The sequence below is a fragment of the Peromyscus leucopus genome, chromosome 1 (genome assembly GCF_004664715.2).
Source record: "Peromyscus leucopus breed LL Stock chromosome 1, UCI_PerLeu_2.1, whole genome shotgun sequence".
NCBI classification, from domain to species: Eukaryota; Metazoa; Chordata; class Mammalia; order Rodentia; family Cricetidae; genus Peromyscus; species Peromyscus leucopus.
In genome coordinates, this window is record NC_051063.1 from 21514713 (window position 1) to 21527792 (window position 13080).

Below are 13080 nucleotides of genomic sequence, written 5' to 3' on the forward strand. Positions count from 1 at the left end.
AGCAGGATACACCAGCTCCTCTCCCCATGCTCGGCCAGTGAGTCCAGCTGGGGCCTTCCTTATGGCTGGAACATGGTGTAGCGGTCATGGGGATGTGCTCAGCAGTGAGAGGGACGAATACAATGTGAGCTCCAGAAATGAAATATTCTTTAGCTCACATTTTAAAATTTGAACCTTCTTTAAATTAATTGATGCTCTTATTTACCAAGATACGAAGGCCCCATTTTTTAAAAAAGGAAAGGCGTTTGCCACAGGCAACGTGAACAAGAGTTCTCAGCACTGTGGAACAATTAACAGCCATGGGCATAGATGTTCCTTTCTACTTTGGTTCAATAGCTTGATGATAATTTAACAGCAAGAAAGTACATTTTGAGTCTCTCAGGGGGAACAAAGATAGATACACTAAATAAAAAACTGACTAGCAGAGGTACAAAGCTAATCCAAAAGAAGCGAAGTGAAACGCAAAGCATCTGCTTTTAGAAAGGATTCCACGGTATTTTTTTTTCAAAGTAGTTATTAGAAATTCAGATTTCTCAACAGACTTAAAAAGGATGAGACAGAAATTCTACTTACATTCGGAAGTTTGCTTATAAAGAGTTCCATGATAGGAGTATATTTTTCATCTACAAGGTATGTCTATAAAGTAATAAAACTGATCTTATTTTGCAAACATGTACATGTTGTTTCTTTTTCCACCTAAATAAACATTACCTTCCACAGTAGCTAACTCAGGAGCTTATACATTTATTCCAAGGTGAGGGTTCTGGAATATTCCTCTTTGACAGTCACTTTCAGAGTAAGTTTATGCATAATTCCAGAAAGTTCATACTGCCATCTCATTTCCAATTATGACTCCATATTTTTGTTCACTACACTTGGTCTTGGACATTCTTATTTGCTTATAAAGAGTTCCATATTCAAATCAAATTCATCTTTGCCACAGTTCAGGATATTTATAATAATATATCCTTTTACTCCTTATGGTTCTTAGCGTTACAACAGAAGATTAAGGAGAGGCATTCCACTCCATGGATAAGCCACTGTTAAGCGGCTTTACTGGAATAAATGCATAGCTTTTCCAGGTGCCTGCTTCTAAGGGAAGGGGCCTCCTCAACATATAACTCCTCCTCCATTTGCTGGAGATGCTGTCCTACTACTTCACAGCTGTATCTGACTGGGCAACAAAATCCTAAAAATCCTAGCAGCTAAATTGTTATTTGAAGAGAATCCCAAGTACATGGGCCCACACCCTGTGTACATGTAAATAAAATTCAAACTATAAATTATATATGATTTTGAATTACAGAATTTAAAACAAGCAACAAATATTCCAGGAATTTTTTATCCACCTTGGGTCTTAGTTAAATATTTGGGACGATAGACAGAGAACGTTCAAAACTGAGGATCGTTATATTATTTCTGATTGAAAGCACATTTGGATTTTCATTTAATAACTCTTGGGATCCAGTCTTGAAATAAACTGGCAGTCATGACTCTAAGCACATTCTGCTTATACAAAGGTGAGGACAGATTGTATCCCTTATCTAAATGCTTGGGAGCAAAAGAGTTTCAAAGTTCTGAATTTTTTTCAACTGTTAGAATATTTGCAAACATATAATGATTGATTATGGATTGGACCTAAATGTAAACATAAAATTCATTTGTTTCATATATAATTTATATACCTAGTCTGATGGCAATCTTAGACAGTATTTTTAATGTACATGATTTTTGAGTGTAACCCATCACATGAAGTTAGGGGTGGTTAACACTTGTAGTTTTATAGTGGCACTCAAAAATGTCATATTTTGAAATATTTTTAATTTTTGGATTATGGTGGTTCAAATTATATTGTATTTGTTAATTTAAAAAAACCCTTAAAGTCATTTGTTACTATATGCAAAGGTTTTCTTTAGAATGTTTCTGCTTAACTTGGATGTGTTTGAATATTCATAACACTGAAAATAACCCCCCCAAACCTGAAACCACCTATTGCTACAATCATTAGCAAAATAGCATTCACACACAGAGAGTGCTTTTCAAAGGGCTCCGTGCTAGATGATGTACAAAGAGCAGCAAAACACTACCAATGCCCTTAGATATCTCTGGGATTAATGACAAAATTCTACACACACAGCAAATGGAGACAATAAATGAGAAATCATAGAATCCAATGAAGAACTGAAGGTATTTTACTAGCCTAAGGAGAGATTTTTTTAAATATGGATTTCACATGTGAGAAGAATATACATGTGCATGTACACACACACACACACACACACACACACACACACACACACACACGATAAATAGTAGGGGGAATTAATTTCAACCCTATAGTTAGGCTGGGGTAAGATTCAGAGTCAGTCCATCTGTTCATTTATTCAACATATAATGAGCACTTACTACAACTGAACACTGACCCACCAGTATCAGTCAGATCATTTTGGAAAATGCTCTTATGGAAGTACCTGCAAAAAGTTGCTTCAGGTATGAAGGCAAGCAGGAAAATGAGGCAGCCCAAGAAACCATAGGGGTCAAAATGAGAACTGGAAATCAACTGTATGGGCTTAAGGTTCGAGCAGCTGATCAAAGAAGCAGTAGAAAGGCATGGGAGGCACAGAGAAGAGAAGCATAGACAACAGGCAGATGACATGGACCTGCATCAGGCCAGAAGAGAAAGGAGCCATACAAGACGTGGATAGAAATTAACAGGGGGGCTCCCCGAGAAAGCCCAGGTTTTGTAAAGTTCTAGTTCCAGAAATTGGTGAAGCTCCTTTTGTAGAGTTTTCCTGCTGTAGGAAGGACCGGAGCAGAGAGGAGCTACTATGTACTAACGTGAGAGCAAGTACAGAGTGCATTTCTTAGTGGTCCAGGACACAGTGTGCTTTCTTCCAAATAAGTGGAGCCTCAGGGTCACTTTCTCAATGCACTTTCTTGAAGAAGTCTTTCCCAGCTCTGTCTGAAGTACCTCATTCCCCATTGCTCCCAGTCACTGGACCAGTCACTTGCTTCATAGGGTCTTCTGCAGGAACCTGCAGTGCTGAACGTGTTTGCTCATCCAGTGTGTGTTCTAACTATAACACTGGTGTCACAGCATGAGGACTGTGTCCTGTCACCAAGTCATTCCAAACCTTAGTGTGGTGCCCGATACACAGTGAAGAGTACACAAATGCTCACAAAACACATGCACTTATTCCTTCATTTCAGCCTCCCAGACAAAACTTAGGAATTTGTCAAGGCAGAGGAACTGGATTCGTCCCACAACTATGGAAAACAGGGAGTTGATTTGACTACCACCACATAGTACATATGTGATGTTACATTTGAGGTCAGGTATTTTCATCTTAAAGTCATGAGGGAGAAACAGATTTGGGGGGAGGGTCAGTGAAAGGGGATATAGAGATCTCACATTTCACTAAGGAATATAAATGAATAAATTAAGGGATTTAAAAAGAGCTCTTGTAGAAAATGCATGGCATTCAGTACACACAGGAATTAAAATTATGTCAACCAGATGAACAGAAAATTCTGTAAAGTCAGAACCAGCATGGATTACAGACAAGGCATTGCATGGATGACAGGCAGAAGCTGCCTCAACTAGCTCTGTTTGGTTTGAAGAGAAAGACTTCTTGTCTGAGAAACCATTTCCTATAGATCCTAACCAGAGATCCCAGTACTGAATCCCCCTGAGAGGCACAGAAGCCCAAGAGAATATCTGAGCAGTGTAGCCTGGCAGCCTGGCAACCTGGCGGCCTGGCAGCTCACAGTGAGAGCAACAGTGGCTATGAGGCACAAGTGGGAAGCAGGACAGCATGGCCAAGGCGCTCCTCAGTGGGTCTCTGGGAAGCCTTGAGTAGGAGCCTGATAGCAACCAAGTGTTGAGGAGTAGTTCTTTGCAGGATGCAGAGGCTTCATGTACCTAAGAAGTTTATTAGGATCACAGAGGTGAAAACTGTCAGTGACACAAGGTAGTCAGTCTGGAGAATGAAGTAGAAACTGAAACTGAGAATGTTAAGATGTATGGGTTCGAAGACAAGAGCACCTTTAAGTTCCTCATCCAATGAAGGCCTAGAGAGCAACTCTAACATTGCAGCCACACAGTAAGGGATAGGATCGCCTGGTTTGTGGGCACCATCGCATGGTTCCATGACGTCTACACTGTACAGAGGATACAGTCAGATACCCAGGCCATATATACAGCAGAATCCAAACTTGGTGTTAGCACAGGCCTGGTAAGCATTCCCACTGACCTTGAACATCAGCAGCTGACAGACCATGGAGTGAGGAAAGCTCCAGCTAGAGAAGCTTCTTTCTCCATGAGTATCAGCTGTGGTAGGGGTCGTCTACATAGACACAGGATGAGGGCATGCTGGTCTATGGTGCAGGCTAGTGCTCCAAGTAGCTGCAACTTCACATACACATATATGGGAAGATAATGTGGATTATACATATATGTGCATGTCTGGCTAGCTACTGCTGATCAAAATCTAATAGGCACAAAGAGCACATTAATTATAAAACTCTTTGCCACCCCCCATTTGTTTTGTTGTTGTTTGTTTTTGTGTTTTGAGACAGGGTCTCTCTATGTAGCCCTTGCTCTCCTGGAACTCACTACTTAGACCAGGCTGACCTTGAACTCAGAATCCACCTGCCTCTTTCTCCTGGGTACTGGGGTTAACTATGAAATTCTCTAAACATGGTTTCTACTTGCTCATTGGAACAAGATACCTTTGTCTTTTTTTGTTCATTGTGAGAGAGAATCTCATGCAGCCCAGGTTAGTCTTGAACTCAGTATTTATCTGAAGTTGGCCTTGAACTTTCTGCCTCCTGCCTTTAAATCCCAAGTGCTGAGATTATAGGTATATGCTCCCATGCCACTCTGTCATTTAGTTTGCAGAGTCTGTATTGACTCCTCCCCTTACTCCTGCCATTTTACAATCATCTAGGAAACCTTTCAATCATTCTATTAGTCAACATTGAACTCAAGCTTAGCTATGACTGTCTAGACCTCATTATATTGATGCTCCTCCCTAACGCTGGTGTTTTCTTTCTAATTGACTTATTTCCCCAGTTTATTTAGTTAGTTGTGTTTTTCAAATCACTGAATTAATTTGCCTCTGATTATCACTTTGGCTACATACCAAAGAATGCTGCTGGATTCTTTGTAATTCTATGGATTATTTGATTCAGTATTCAAAGTCTGTGGGCTATTTTTCTGTTACAATACAGTATTATTAAAGCCTGCATTATGCTTTGTTATCTTTTCTGTTTATTTTAGCGCCTGAGTTCACCTTTGTTGGTCCAAAAAGTGATGGTCTAATTATACAAATTATTGCTTGAGATTATAAGTACACAATCAATTAAATCTTAATGAAAGACAATCAAATACAATCTTGGGCAATGCACAGAATTTCAATATTTATAAACTTATGCAAAAAGGGATGGGAATGGAAGTAAGTGTTTACTATGTGTCTGTCTGCTTCTCTCTCTACCCTATCTACCTCACAATGTCAGCAACTGGGCATCTGGCTGCTGGGCTCTGACAGTGTAGACCTCACAGCATCCCAGAGTAGTGCTACACAAGCAAGCTTTCTAAGGTTGTTGTTGCTGTAGCTGGTGATGTGGGGTGGTACTCATGAGCTGTCTGGAGGACAAGGCTGTATCCTACTCCTTATAACATGACTCCATCTTCACTTTACCTAATTTAACCCTCACAATATTCCCATAAATACTGGGCTTGCTTTACTGATGACACAAATGAGACTCAAGCAAGAATAAATATAACCTTTGAACTCTCCAGTTTAAAGTGATGAGTGCAGCAGAACAAGAACACGCAGGATATGGACCAGCTTGACTGGCTTTAAACCACAACTCTGCCACTACAGCTATGTGACTCTGGGCCACTTACACTGTTCAAACTTCTGACTTCCTCATCCATGAGTTAGACAGCTTTACCACCAAGATTAAACATGCACATTTACCCAAAGGTCTAGTGCAGAGACAAAGCTAGACTGTCTTCACACCCATTTTCCTGCTACCCTGGATAGAACCCTAAACTTCCATTCTATAACCATTAGAAGATGATTTCAAAGTGAATACCTCTCAACTGAAGAGGGCTGTAGGAATTCTAGTCTGTTAGGCTTTGACTTGAGGTTCTGAAATGATACATTCCTTGTAGGGTTGGGGCTGAAAGTGATTTTTTTTAACGTTGATTAAGATTTTTATGTAAACAAACATCATGAGAAGGGGTGGCTTGTACAGGGACTGGACACACATATGCTGAGTATTTGCAGGGAAAGTGGAGATCATACAACCAGAAATGCTGAGCAGCTCAGATGAGTGTTGGCTAATTTCTTTTACTTCCACTCTGAGAAGTAAGTAAAGGAATTCCCACATAGAGGTAGGGAGAGTGTTCACATGCAGATTTAGAACTTCCTTAGTCAATCATAATCTTTTCAACATTCTGTTAACATTCTGGATTTTACAAGTCACATAATGCTCAACAATGGTGGATGCTTTGTGCTTCATTAACCAAGGCTAAGGTTAGGTAGTGGCAACTATTTCAGATGCTTTCTATGGAGGAAAGGTATGGTTTAAAATTTGAATTTTAAGGTATTGTGAACATTATTTTCCTTAAGTATCTCCCAAATGAGAACAGGGGTCATCAAACCATTTTGCAATTAGCATTGGTACAAGGTTTCACAACTGGGAAGTGGGGGGTTACTGACAAGTAATTTCTAACTTTATTCTGTAGGGAATACTGATGTTTACTTGGAAAAGTTGGTTGCTCTCTCCTATGTGTGTACTTTTCCATATATTTTCTAATAGTGTTCACTGAAACTGGAAAAAAAAGATCACACTTTCTGTCAGTTTGCTCCGTAAAATGGCAGCTTTCACTCTATCACTGCTCATGGCCCTGCTCTTTAGGGTTGGCCTGATGCTCTGGCAATGTGCATATTTGCCCCCACAAACTGCAGCATATTTAAGATGCAGTTTTGACTGTTCAGGCTCTTTGTTCCCTGTGGATATAGCAGCATACTTATTTTCACACTATTTCAAAATCTCTAAAAACTATCACTAGAGAGCATGCAGGTAGTGAAGTATAAGGCAATGCAGGCCACAGCTGCTTTGGAAGAGAAGTAGTTTGAAACACAGGAATGTTCACCATCATCATCAAGCCAAGGCCAGAGCAGGGAACAGTCTGCTGTTCTGAGCCCAGTCGAGTGTCCTGGTTTGCCTTTCCCTGGGTTGTGTGCCCCGTCCCCCGTCACGTTCCCCGCCCCCCCCATATCCAGGCTTCCTTTTAGAGCCTGTTTCCCTCTCCAGCCTACCTTTCTGTCACACTGCTGTTTTCTGGAATCTCAGAATTCCCTGCCCAATGGTCCTGAGTTCCTTCCTAGGCCTGTGAATCTCTTCAGAGACAAGTGTGTGTGTGTGTGTGTGTGTGTGTGTGTGTGTGTGTGTGTGTATGTGCGCGCGCGCGTATGTTTGGTGGGGCGGGCAGCCAATTCATTTGCAAGGTGCAGACAAATCCTGAACGCTAGCCTGAGGTGTTCATAAGTGAGTGGACTAGAGGAGAGGTATGCAAGGGTAGAGGCCGGCTGCAGCCTTGTCTCTGTTTTCTGGCACAGACATTGGAATAGACAGAAAGTTAAATGTATGCCACATGTCCTTAGTTAAAGGTAGATGAATGGAGCAGATTTTTTTTTTGGTTCACAACATCTCAAATATTTAGACATATGAAACCCCTGGTCCTGCACATGTTAGGTTGAGGGTAGAAGAACACACTTTATACAAATTGAAAAAAGACGATGTATAGAAGAGAAAGAACCCTGCTCCTGACCTTATTGGTTTCCACTGAAGCCATGTGCAATATCTAATAGCAGAGAACAGCTTTAATTTATTACAGGAGAGAAGAACTGGAGTTTGATTATAACTAGCTGTCTTAGGGTTTTATTGCTGTGAAGAGACACTATAACTACAGCAACTTACAAAGGAAAACTTTAATTGGGGCTGGCTTACAATTTAGAGTCTTAGTCCCTTATCATTATGGGGAAGAAGCATGGCGGCATACAGGCAGACATGGTGCTAGAGAGGCAGCTGAGAGTTCTACATCTGAATCCACAGGCAGCAGGGAGAAAGAAAGCCACTGGGCCTGGCTTGAGCATTTGAAACTTCAAAGCCCATTCAAATGACACACTTTCTCCAACAAGGCCACACCTACTCCAATGAGGCCATGCCTCCTAATCCTTTCAGATAAAGCCTCTCACTATGAGCCCATAGGGCCATTTTCATTCAAACCACCACACAGGCAATAGTTACACATGGAGACAATGAGATTGAACAGGATTGGAAACATGGTCTCTTCAAGATAAATATGAGTTAGATTTGTGGAGCTTCCAGTAGCTTTGTTCATGGTCCATATTCTTATGGAGACCATTTTTCCTGACAATTTGCGCACTGTATTTTAGTAAAACAAGAGCATGAAGAAAAGAAAAAAAGAGTCATTTCCCTAAGAAAGGAACTTTCCCACTCTAAATCAGGTATACATCTAAAATCATAATGCTCAGAGGGCTGAGGCAGGAGGATTGCCATAAACTGGAGGCCATAAAGCAAGTTCCTGTCACAAAAAGGAAGAAATAAATAACACCAAGACCTTTCCCACACTGAACAAGGGCAGTCTGCCTTTATTAGTGGGATCAGCAACTACCAACTTCTCTACAACAGAGAGCCACACTACAGTGAAGTCAACTTCTCAGGGTCACTTGGGGTAGGCCCAGGATCATGAAGTATGGCAAACAAGCCAGTAGGTGGCACCATCATGCTTAATCTATGTCCAGGAACCTGACGCTGGGCTTGCTTTCTCCAAGCAGCCACAGGCCAAAATGTTCTCTAAACAACCCAGTGACAGGTACTGACTGCTGCAGCTGTCTCTCGGGGTCTACAGTGACTATTTCAGTTGTTGAAGTGTTTTTAGGTAATCTTGAATTTCTGTTTTTGTTCTTTCCCCCAACTTGAGGATATCCAGGTGTAAGCACCTAAACAAAAACCTAACACCTTGGAGAGGATCTCTGAAGTATTCTAGAAGGTACACTTGGCCTGGGGACTCTACTTTCTTGAGAAAGGAAATCTCATAAATGAACCATAAGAGCCAACAAGCAGTCCTGTGAGTTGGCAGTCTGTCCTTCCTTTGTATTTCCCTCAGTGATTAGTTTCCAATACTTATTGTGGGATTCTCTATGCTCACAGAAGGGATGGAGTGGTTGTAGCTACTAGCCAGCAGAGAAGGGGACTCAACAGAGGAAGTGGGCTGATGGAGAAGATCCTGAGGGAGGTTGGTGATTACACCTGGACTCATGGTGTAATCAAACTTAAACCCTTCTCTGTGCTGTAACAAATAGGCAATATTATCACATGCCAAGAGAAGACGACAGAATGGCAAGCTTGGAGAAAGGCAGGAGGCAATGGAAGAGTTTGTAAAGAGCAGTCCCAGGACTCTGGTAGATGGTGGTATACAGGAAAGGCTTCTTCCATGGCTAATCCAGGGTGTCTCATTCACGATTTACTTTCAGGCTGTCTGAACTTATGCTAATACAGGAAAGCAGACTTAGAGCTGAAACCAAACTACAAATTTTGAAATAAATTTCATTTAGATCTGGTGTGTGTGTGAAGGAGCTAAAAGGTATAATTTGTTGTTTTCTAATACATTTGACCTTCCAATTGCATATTTCTTAAACCAATACTGCATTTAGTTTGCATATTCTAAATATCTAAGAAAAAGTGAAGGATAGAGTAGCAGGATGACCAAGAGACGTCTATAAAAACCCAAGAAAGAAGCCTTGGAACAAAATGATAAAATATTACATACTAGGCATTTGGTTTACATGTTATGGGAGAGAATGAGCATGCACACACATTTATGTTTGGGTGTTGTATGCTATGGATATAAGGTTAATAACATAGTTCCTATTTGGAAAAAATATGCAAGCAATTTATATGATGACAAATTTAAGTGGGTATTATGAGCATTGCTTATTGGTATATGACTGAAGCATTTTGTCCATTTAGTTTTAGCAATTGCCATTTCTGACTGGTGACTTTCCACTCCCATTGGCCTTCATGGTGAAAGGTGACACTGATACATCTTTTTGGAGTACTAATAAATGTGAATCTAAAACACCTAGCAATGTGACAGGATCTGACTTTAATTAAAATGTTAGCTAGGGATAGTAAACTTTATTACAAATAACAACATAGCTTTTGACAAGATTCCATACATCTTCTGTTACGGCTATTCAGATAGTTGCCTTTTCCTGCAAAAAACTCAACTTGTAACACAGTTCCTGCTTTTAAAATATGCTTTACAGCAAGTCTGCTGTTCCACAGGCCTACATTCAGTATACCCTAGCTGCCCTAGACTCCTACTCACTGGCACCATTAGCCTTTGGTTGATTTTAGGTTAAGCTTCCATGCTTATGTACACGGCTGTACTTCCTCCAAAGGGTAGCCTTTAACTTCACAATTACCCCAAAGTCTGTCTGCTGAATTCTGACTATTCCTTTTTGGTTTTTAGTTTTTTCTCTCTCTTTCATTCTGAATATATTAACTTTGATGAATCCAGGAAATGTTTTCTCCAGATAGTATTATTATAGTTTGTTTTCCATATTTATGTTCAGAACTGAACAATTAAAGAATCTTTTTGTTTCTATTTTAGATTTCAAGTCAAGATTTCATTACTATAACCAAGGTTAGCCTCAAACTCAAAATTCTTTGCCTCGGGCTTGAAATGTCCACATTACAGGTATGTGGCATCATGCCTAGATCATATTTTCTGTTTTTTTCTTTTGAAATGTTGGCTACAGAGGTGGTTTAGAACTAATAATATCTGGGTATAGTTATGATTGAAAAGAAGTCAAATTAATTAACTTCAAATATATAATATAAAATGCTTGTCATGAAGAATCATTTTATGAAGTAACCTGAATTGTATATATTCATGTTAGTAAACTATGTATTTAAGATGTAAGATACACACACCACAGCCTTCCAAACAGATTCTAAACAGTCACAATTTTTTAAAAAGGATATTTTTCTGCTCAATTTGGCTTGTCAAGAATTGCATAGAATGTTTTATGGTTTTTGGAATTTTCATTTACCAGGTTTAACAGGTGTGCGACAGGTGTAACTTGTCTATCTTATACCTACTCTTAAAATCTCATCACTGTCAGAAAATCTATGTGCACACTTAAAATACTAATATAAACATCTGAAAATTACATGAATTCTGACTGTAAATAAATTCTGTTTTCTGTCATGTAGTCAAAAACAAAAATAAAAATGGCTGCATTACTGGTGAATATTAGTGCATTCAAAATAGATTTTGCCTGTTTACTGTGTTTGACTGAAAACATGTTGATCTCTCACCTGTTCAAATAAGGCAACATTAGTTTTAAGATTTATTTACTGAGCTACTATGAGTGAAAAGATAAACTAACTGTTTTAAGTTTAAAGGCTTTCCCTTTTTCTCACCTAGTTAGAGATCTGAATCTCCCTCCCTGTCCCAAGGAAAGCAGTAATAAAGACAAAACAAATGTCCACCAAAGTCACTAGTACTTCACACAGCTGCCCTTGTGACTTCTAAAGTGCCTGCATTCCAATTCTACCCAGCCTAGAACAGGTAATGAATGCAGCGCATCAGTAGCAAAGAGTGATACAAAGCACATTCTGTACCTTCCTTGTGACTTTGGGAAAACTACTCAACCATTCTGTATACAATTTCAGCACCAGCACAGTGACTACAGAGGTGTGGGGTGGGCTCACTTGAAATCTTTGGCTTCTTCGTGGCCCCAATCCTCCCAACTGTGGAACATGACAGTGTTTACCTCATCTTGCTGCTACTTGAACCCCAGATTTCCCATGAAAATTTCTCACTGGCCATGATGTCTGTCTTAGTTAGGGATTCTATTGCTCTGAAGGGACACCATGACCACAGCGGCTCTTATAAAGGAAAACATTTAATTGGGGGTGAGGGCTTACAGTTTCAGAGGTTTAGTCCATTATCATCATGGAGGGACATGGTGCCATGCAAGCAGACATGGTGCTAGAGAAGGAGCTGAGAGTTCTACATCCTGATCTGAAGGAAACAGGAAGTGAATTGTGTGCCATACTGAGCATAGCTTGAGCATAGGAGACCTCAAATCCCACTCCCCAGTGACACATTTCCTCCAAGGCCACACCTACTCCAACAACACCACACCTCCTAGTAGTGCCACTCCTGTTGGGGGCCGTTTTCTTTCAAACCACCACAGTCCCTATCTCACTAGATCCATGTCACTTTTCATTGGGCTTCTGATGATTGACACCATGCCTCCAAATTTTCTAACTTCTTAGAGTATTTTATTCCTCCTCTCAATATTATTTCTTTGGGGAAGCCTTCTATGGCCTTCCCAGGCAAGAGTAATTGCTCCTCCCGTCAAGCATCTCCTAATCCCCTAAACCCTTTCTTTACAGCACTGAGAATTTGTAGCTATGTAGTTAGAGAATGCTCAATAAATATGCATCTCCTATTGCAATACAAGTTCCTTGAAGAGAGAGTCAAAATCCATTTTGTTTACTGTCATAGTCAAATCATAACAGAGTTGTTAAGAAAATGAGTCAACTAATTTTAGAAGGAAGAAGTCTAGTTTTCAACACAGAGAAATGTGGCTCATCCCAAATTCAGTTCCTTTGACTTGAAAGTTCTGTGTTATCTTCAGGCATCAAATTTTCATTTATACAAATCATATGGAGAACCATGCAATTACTATTGGGTAAGCTTTAGAATGAGAAGTGAAAGTCCAAAATAAGATAATAGTCTTGAATGACACAGTCTGTGAGGACTAGGTCTCCCTAGAACTGATATTTAAACCCTAAAGTAGGCATTAGAATAGGCAGCGAAAGGTGCTCTGTGGGCTTCAGGGAAAAAGAAGCACTTATGCAGTAGTCTAGCGATGGAAAGGCACGAAGGCTAGCATAGTTGTAAGAGGGACAGGGGAAGTGAGAGGCTGAGGCTGATGGGAGCCAGGGCTGGGTTTTTGA

General features: G+C 40.2%; 1 protein-coding gene across 8 annotated transcripts in view; it reads right to left on the minus strand.

Moving 5' to 3' along the window:
* Positions 1–13080, minus strand: part of Rfx3 (regulatory factor X3) — a 266547-nt gene that overhangs the window by 9139 nt on the left and 244328 nt on the right. The gene's annotated exons all lie outside the window — the stretch shown is intronic.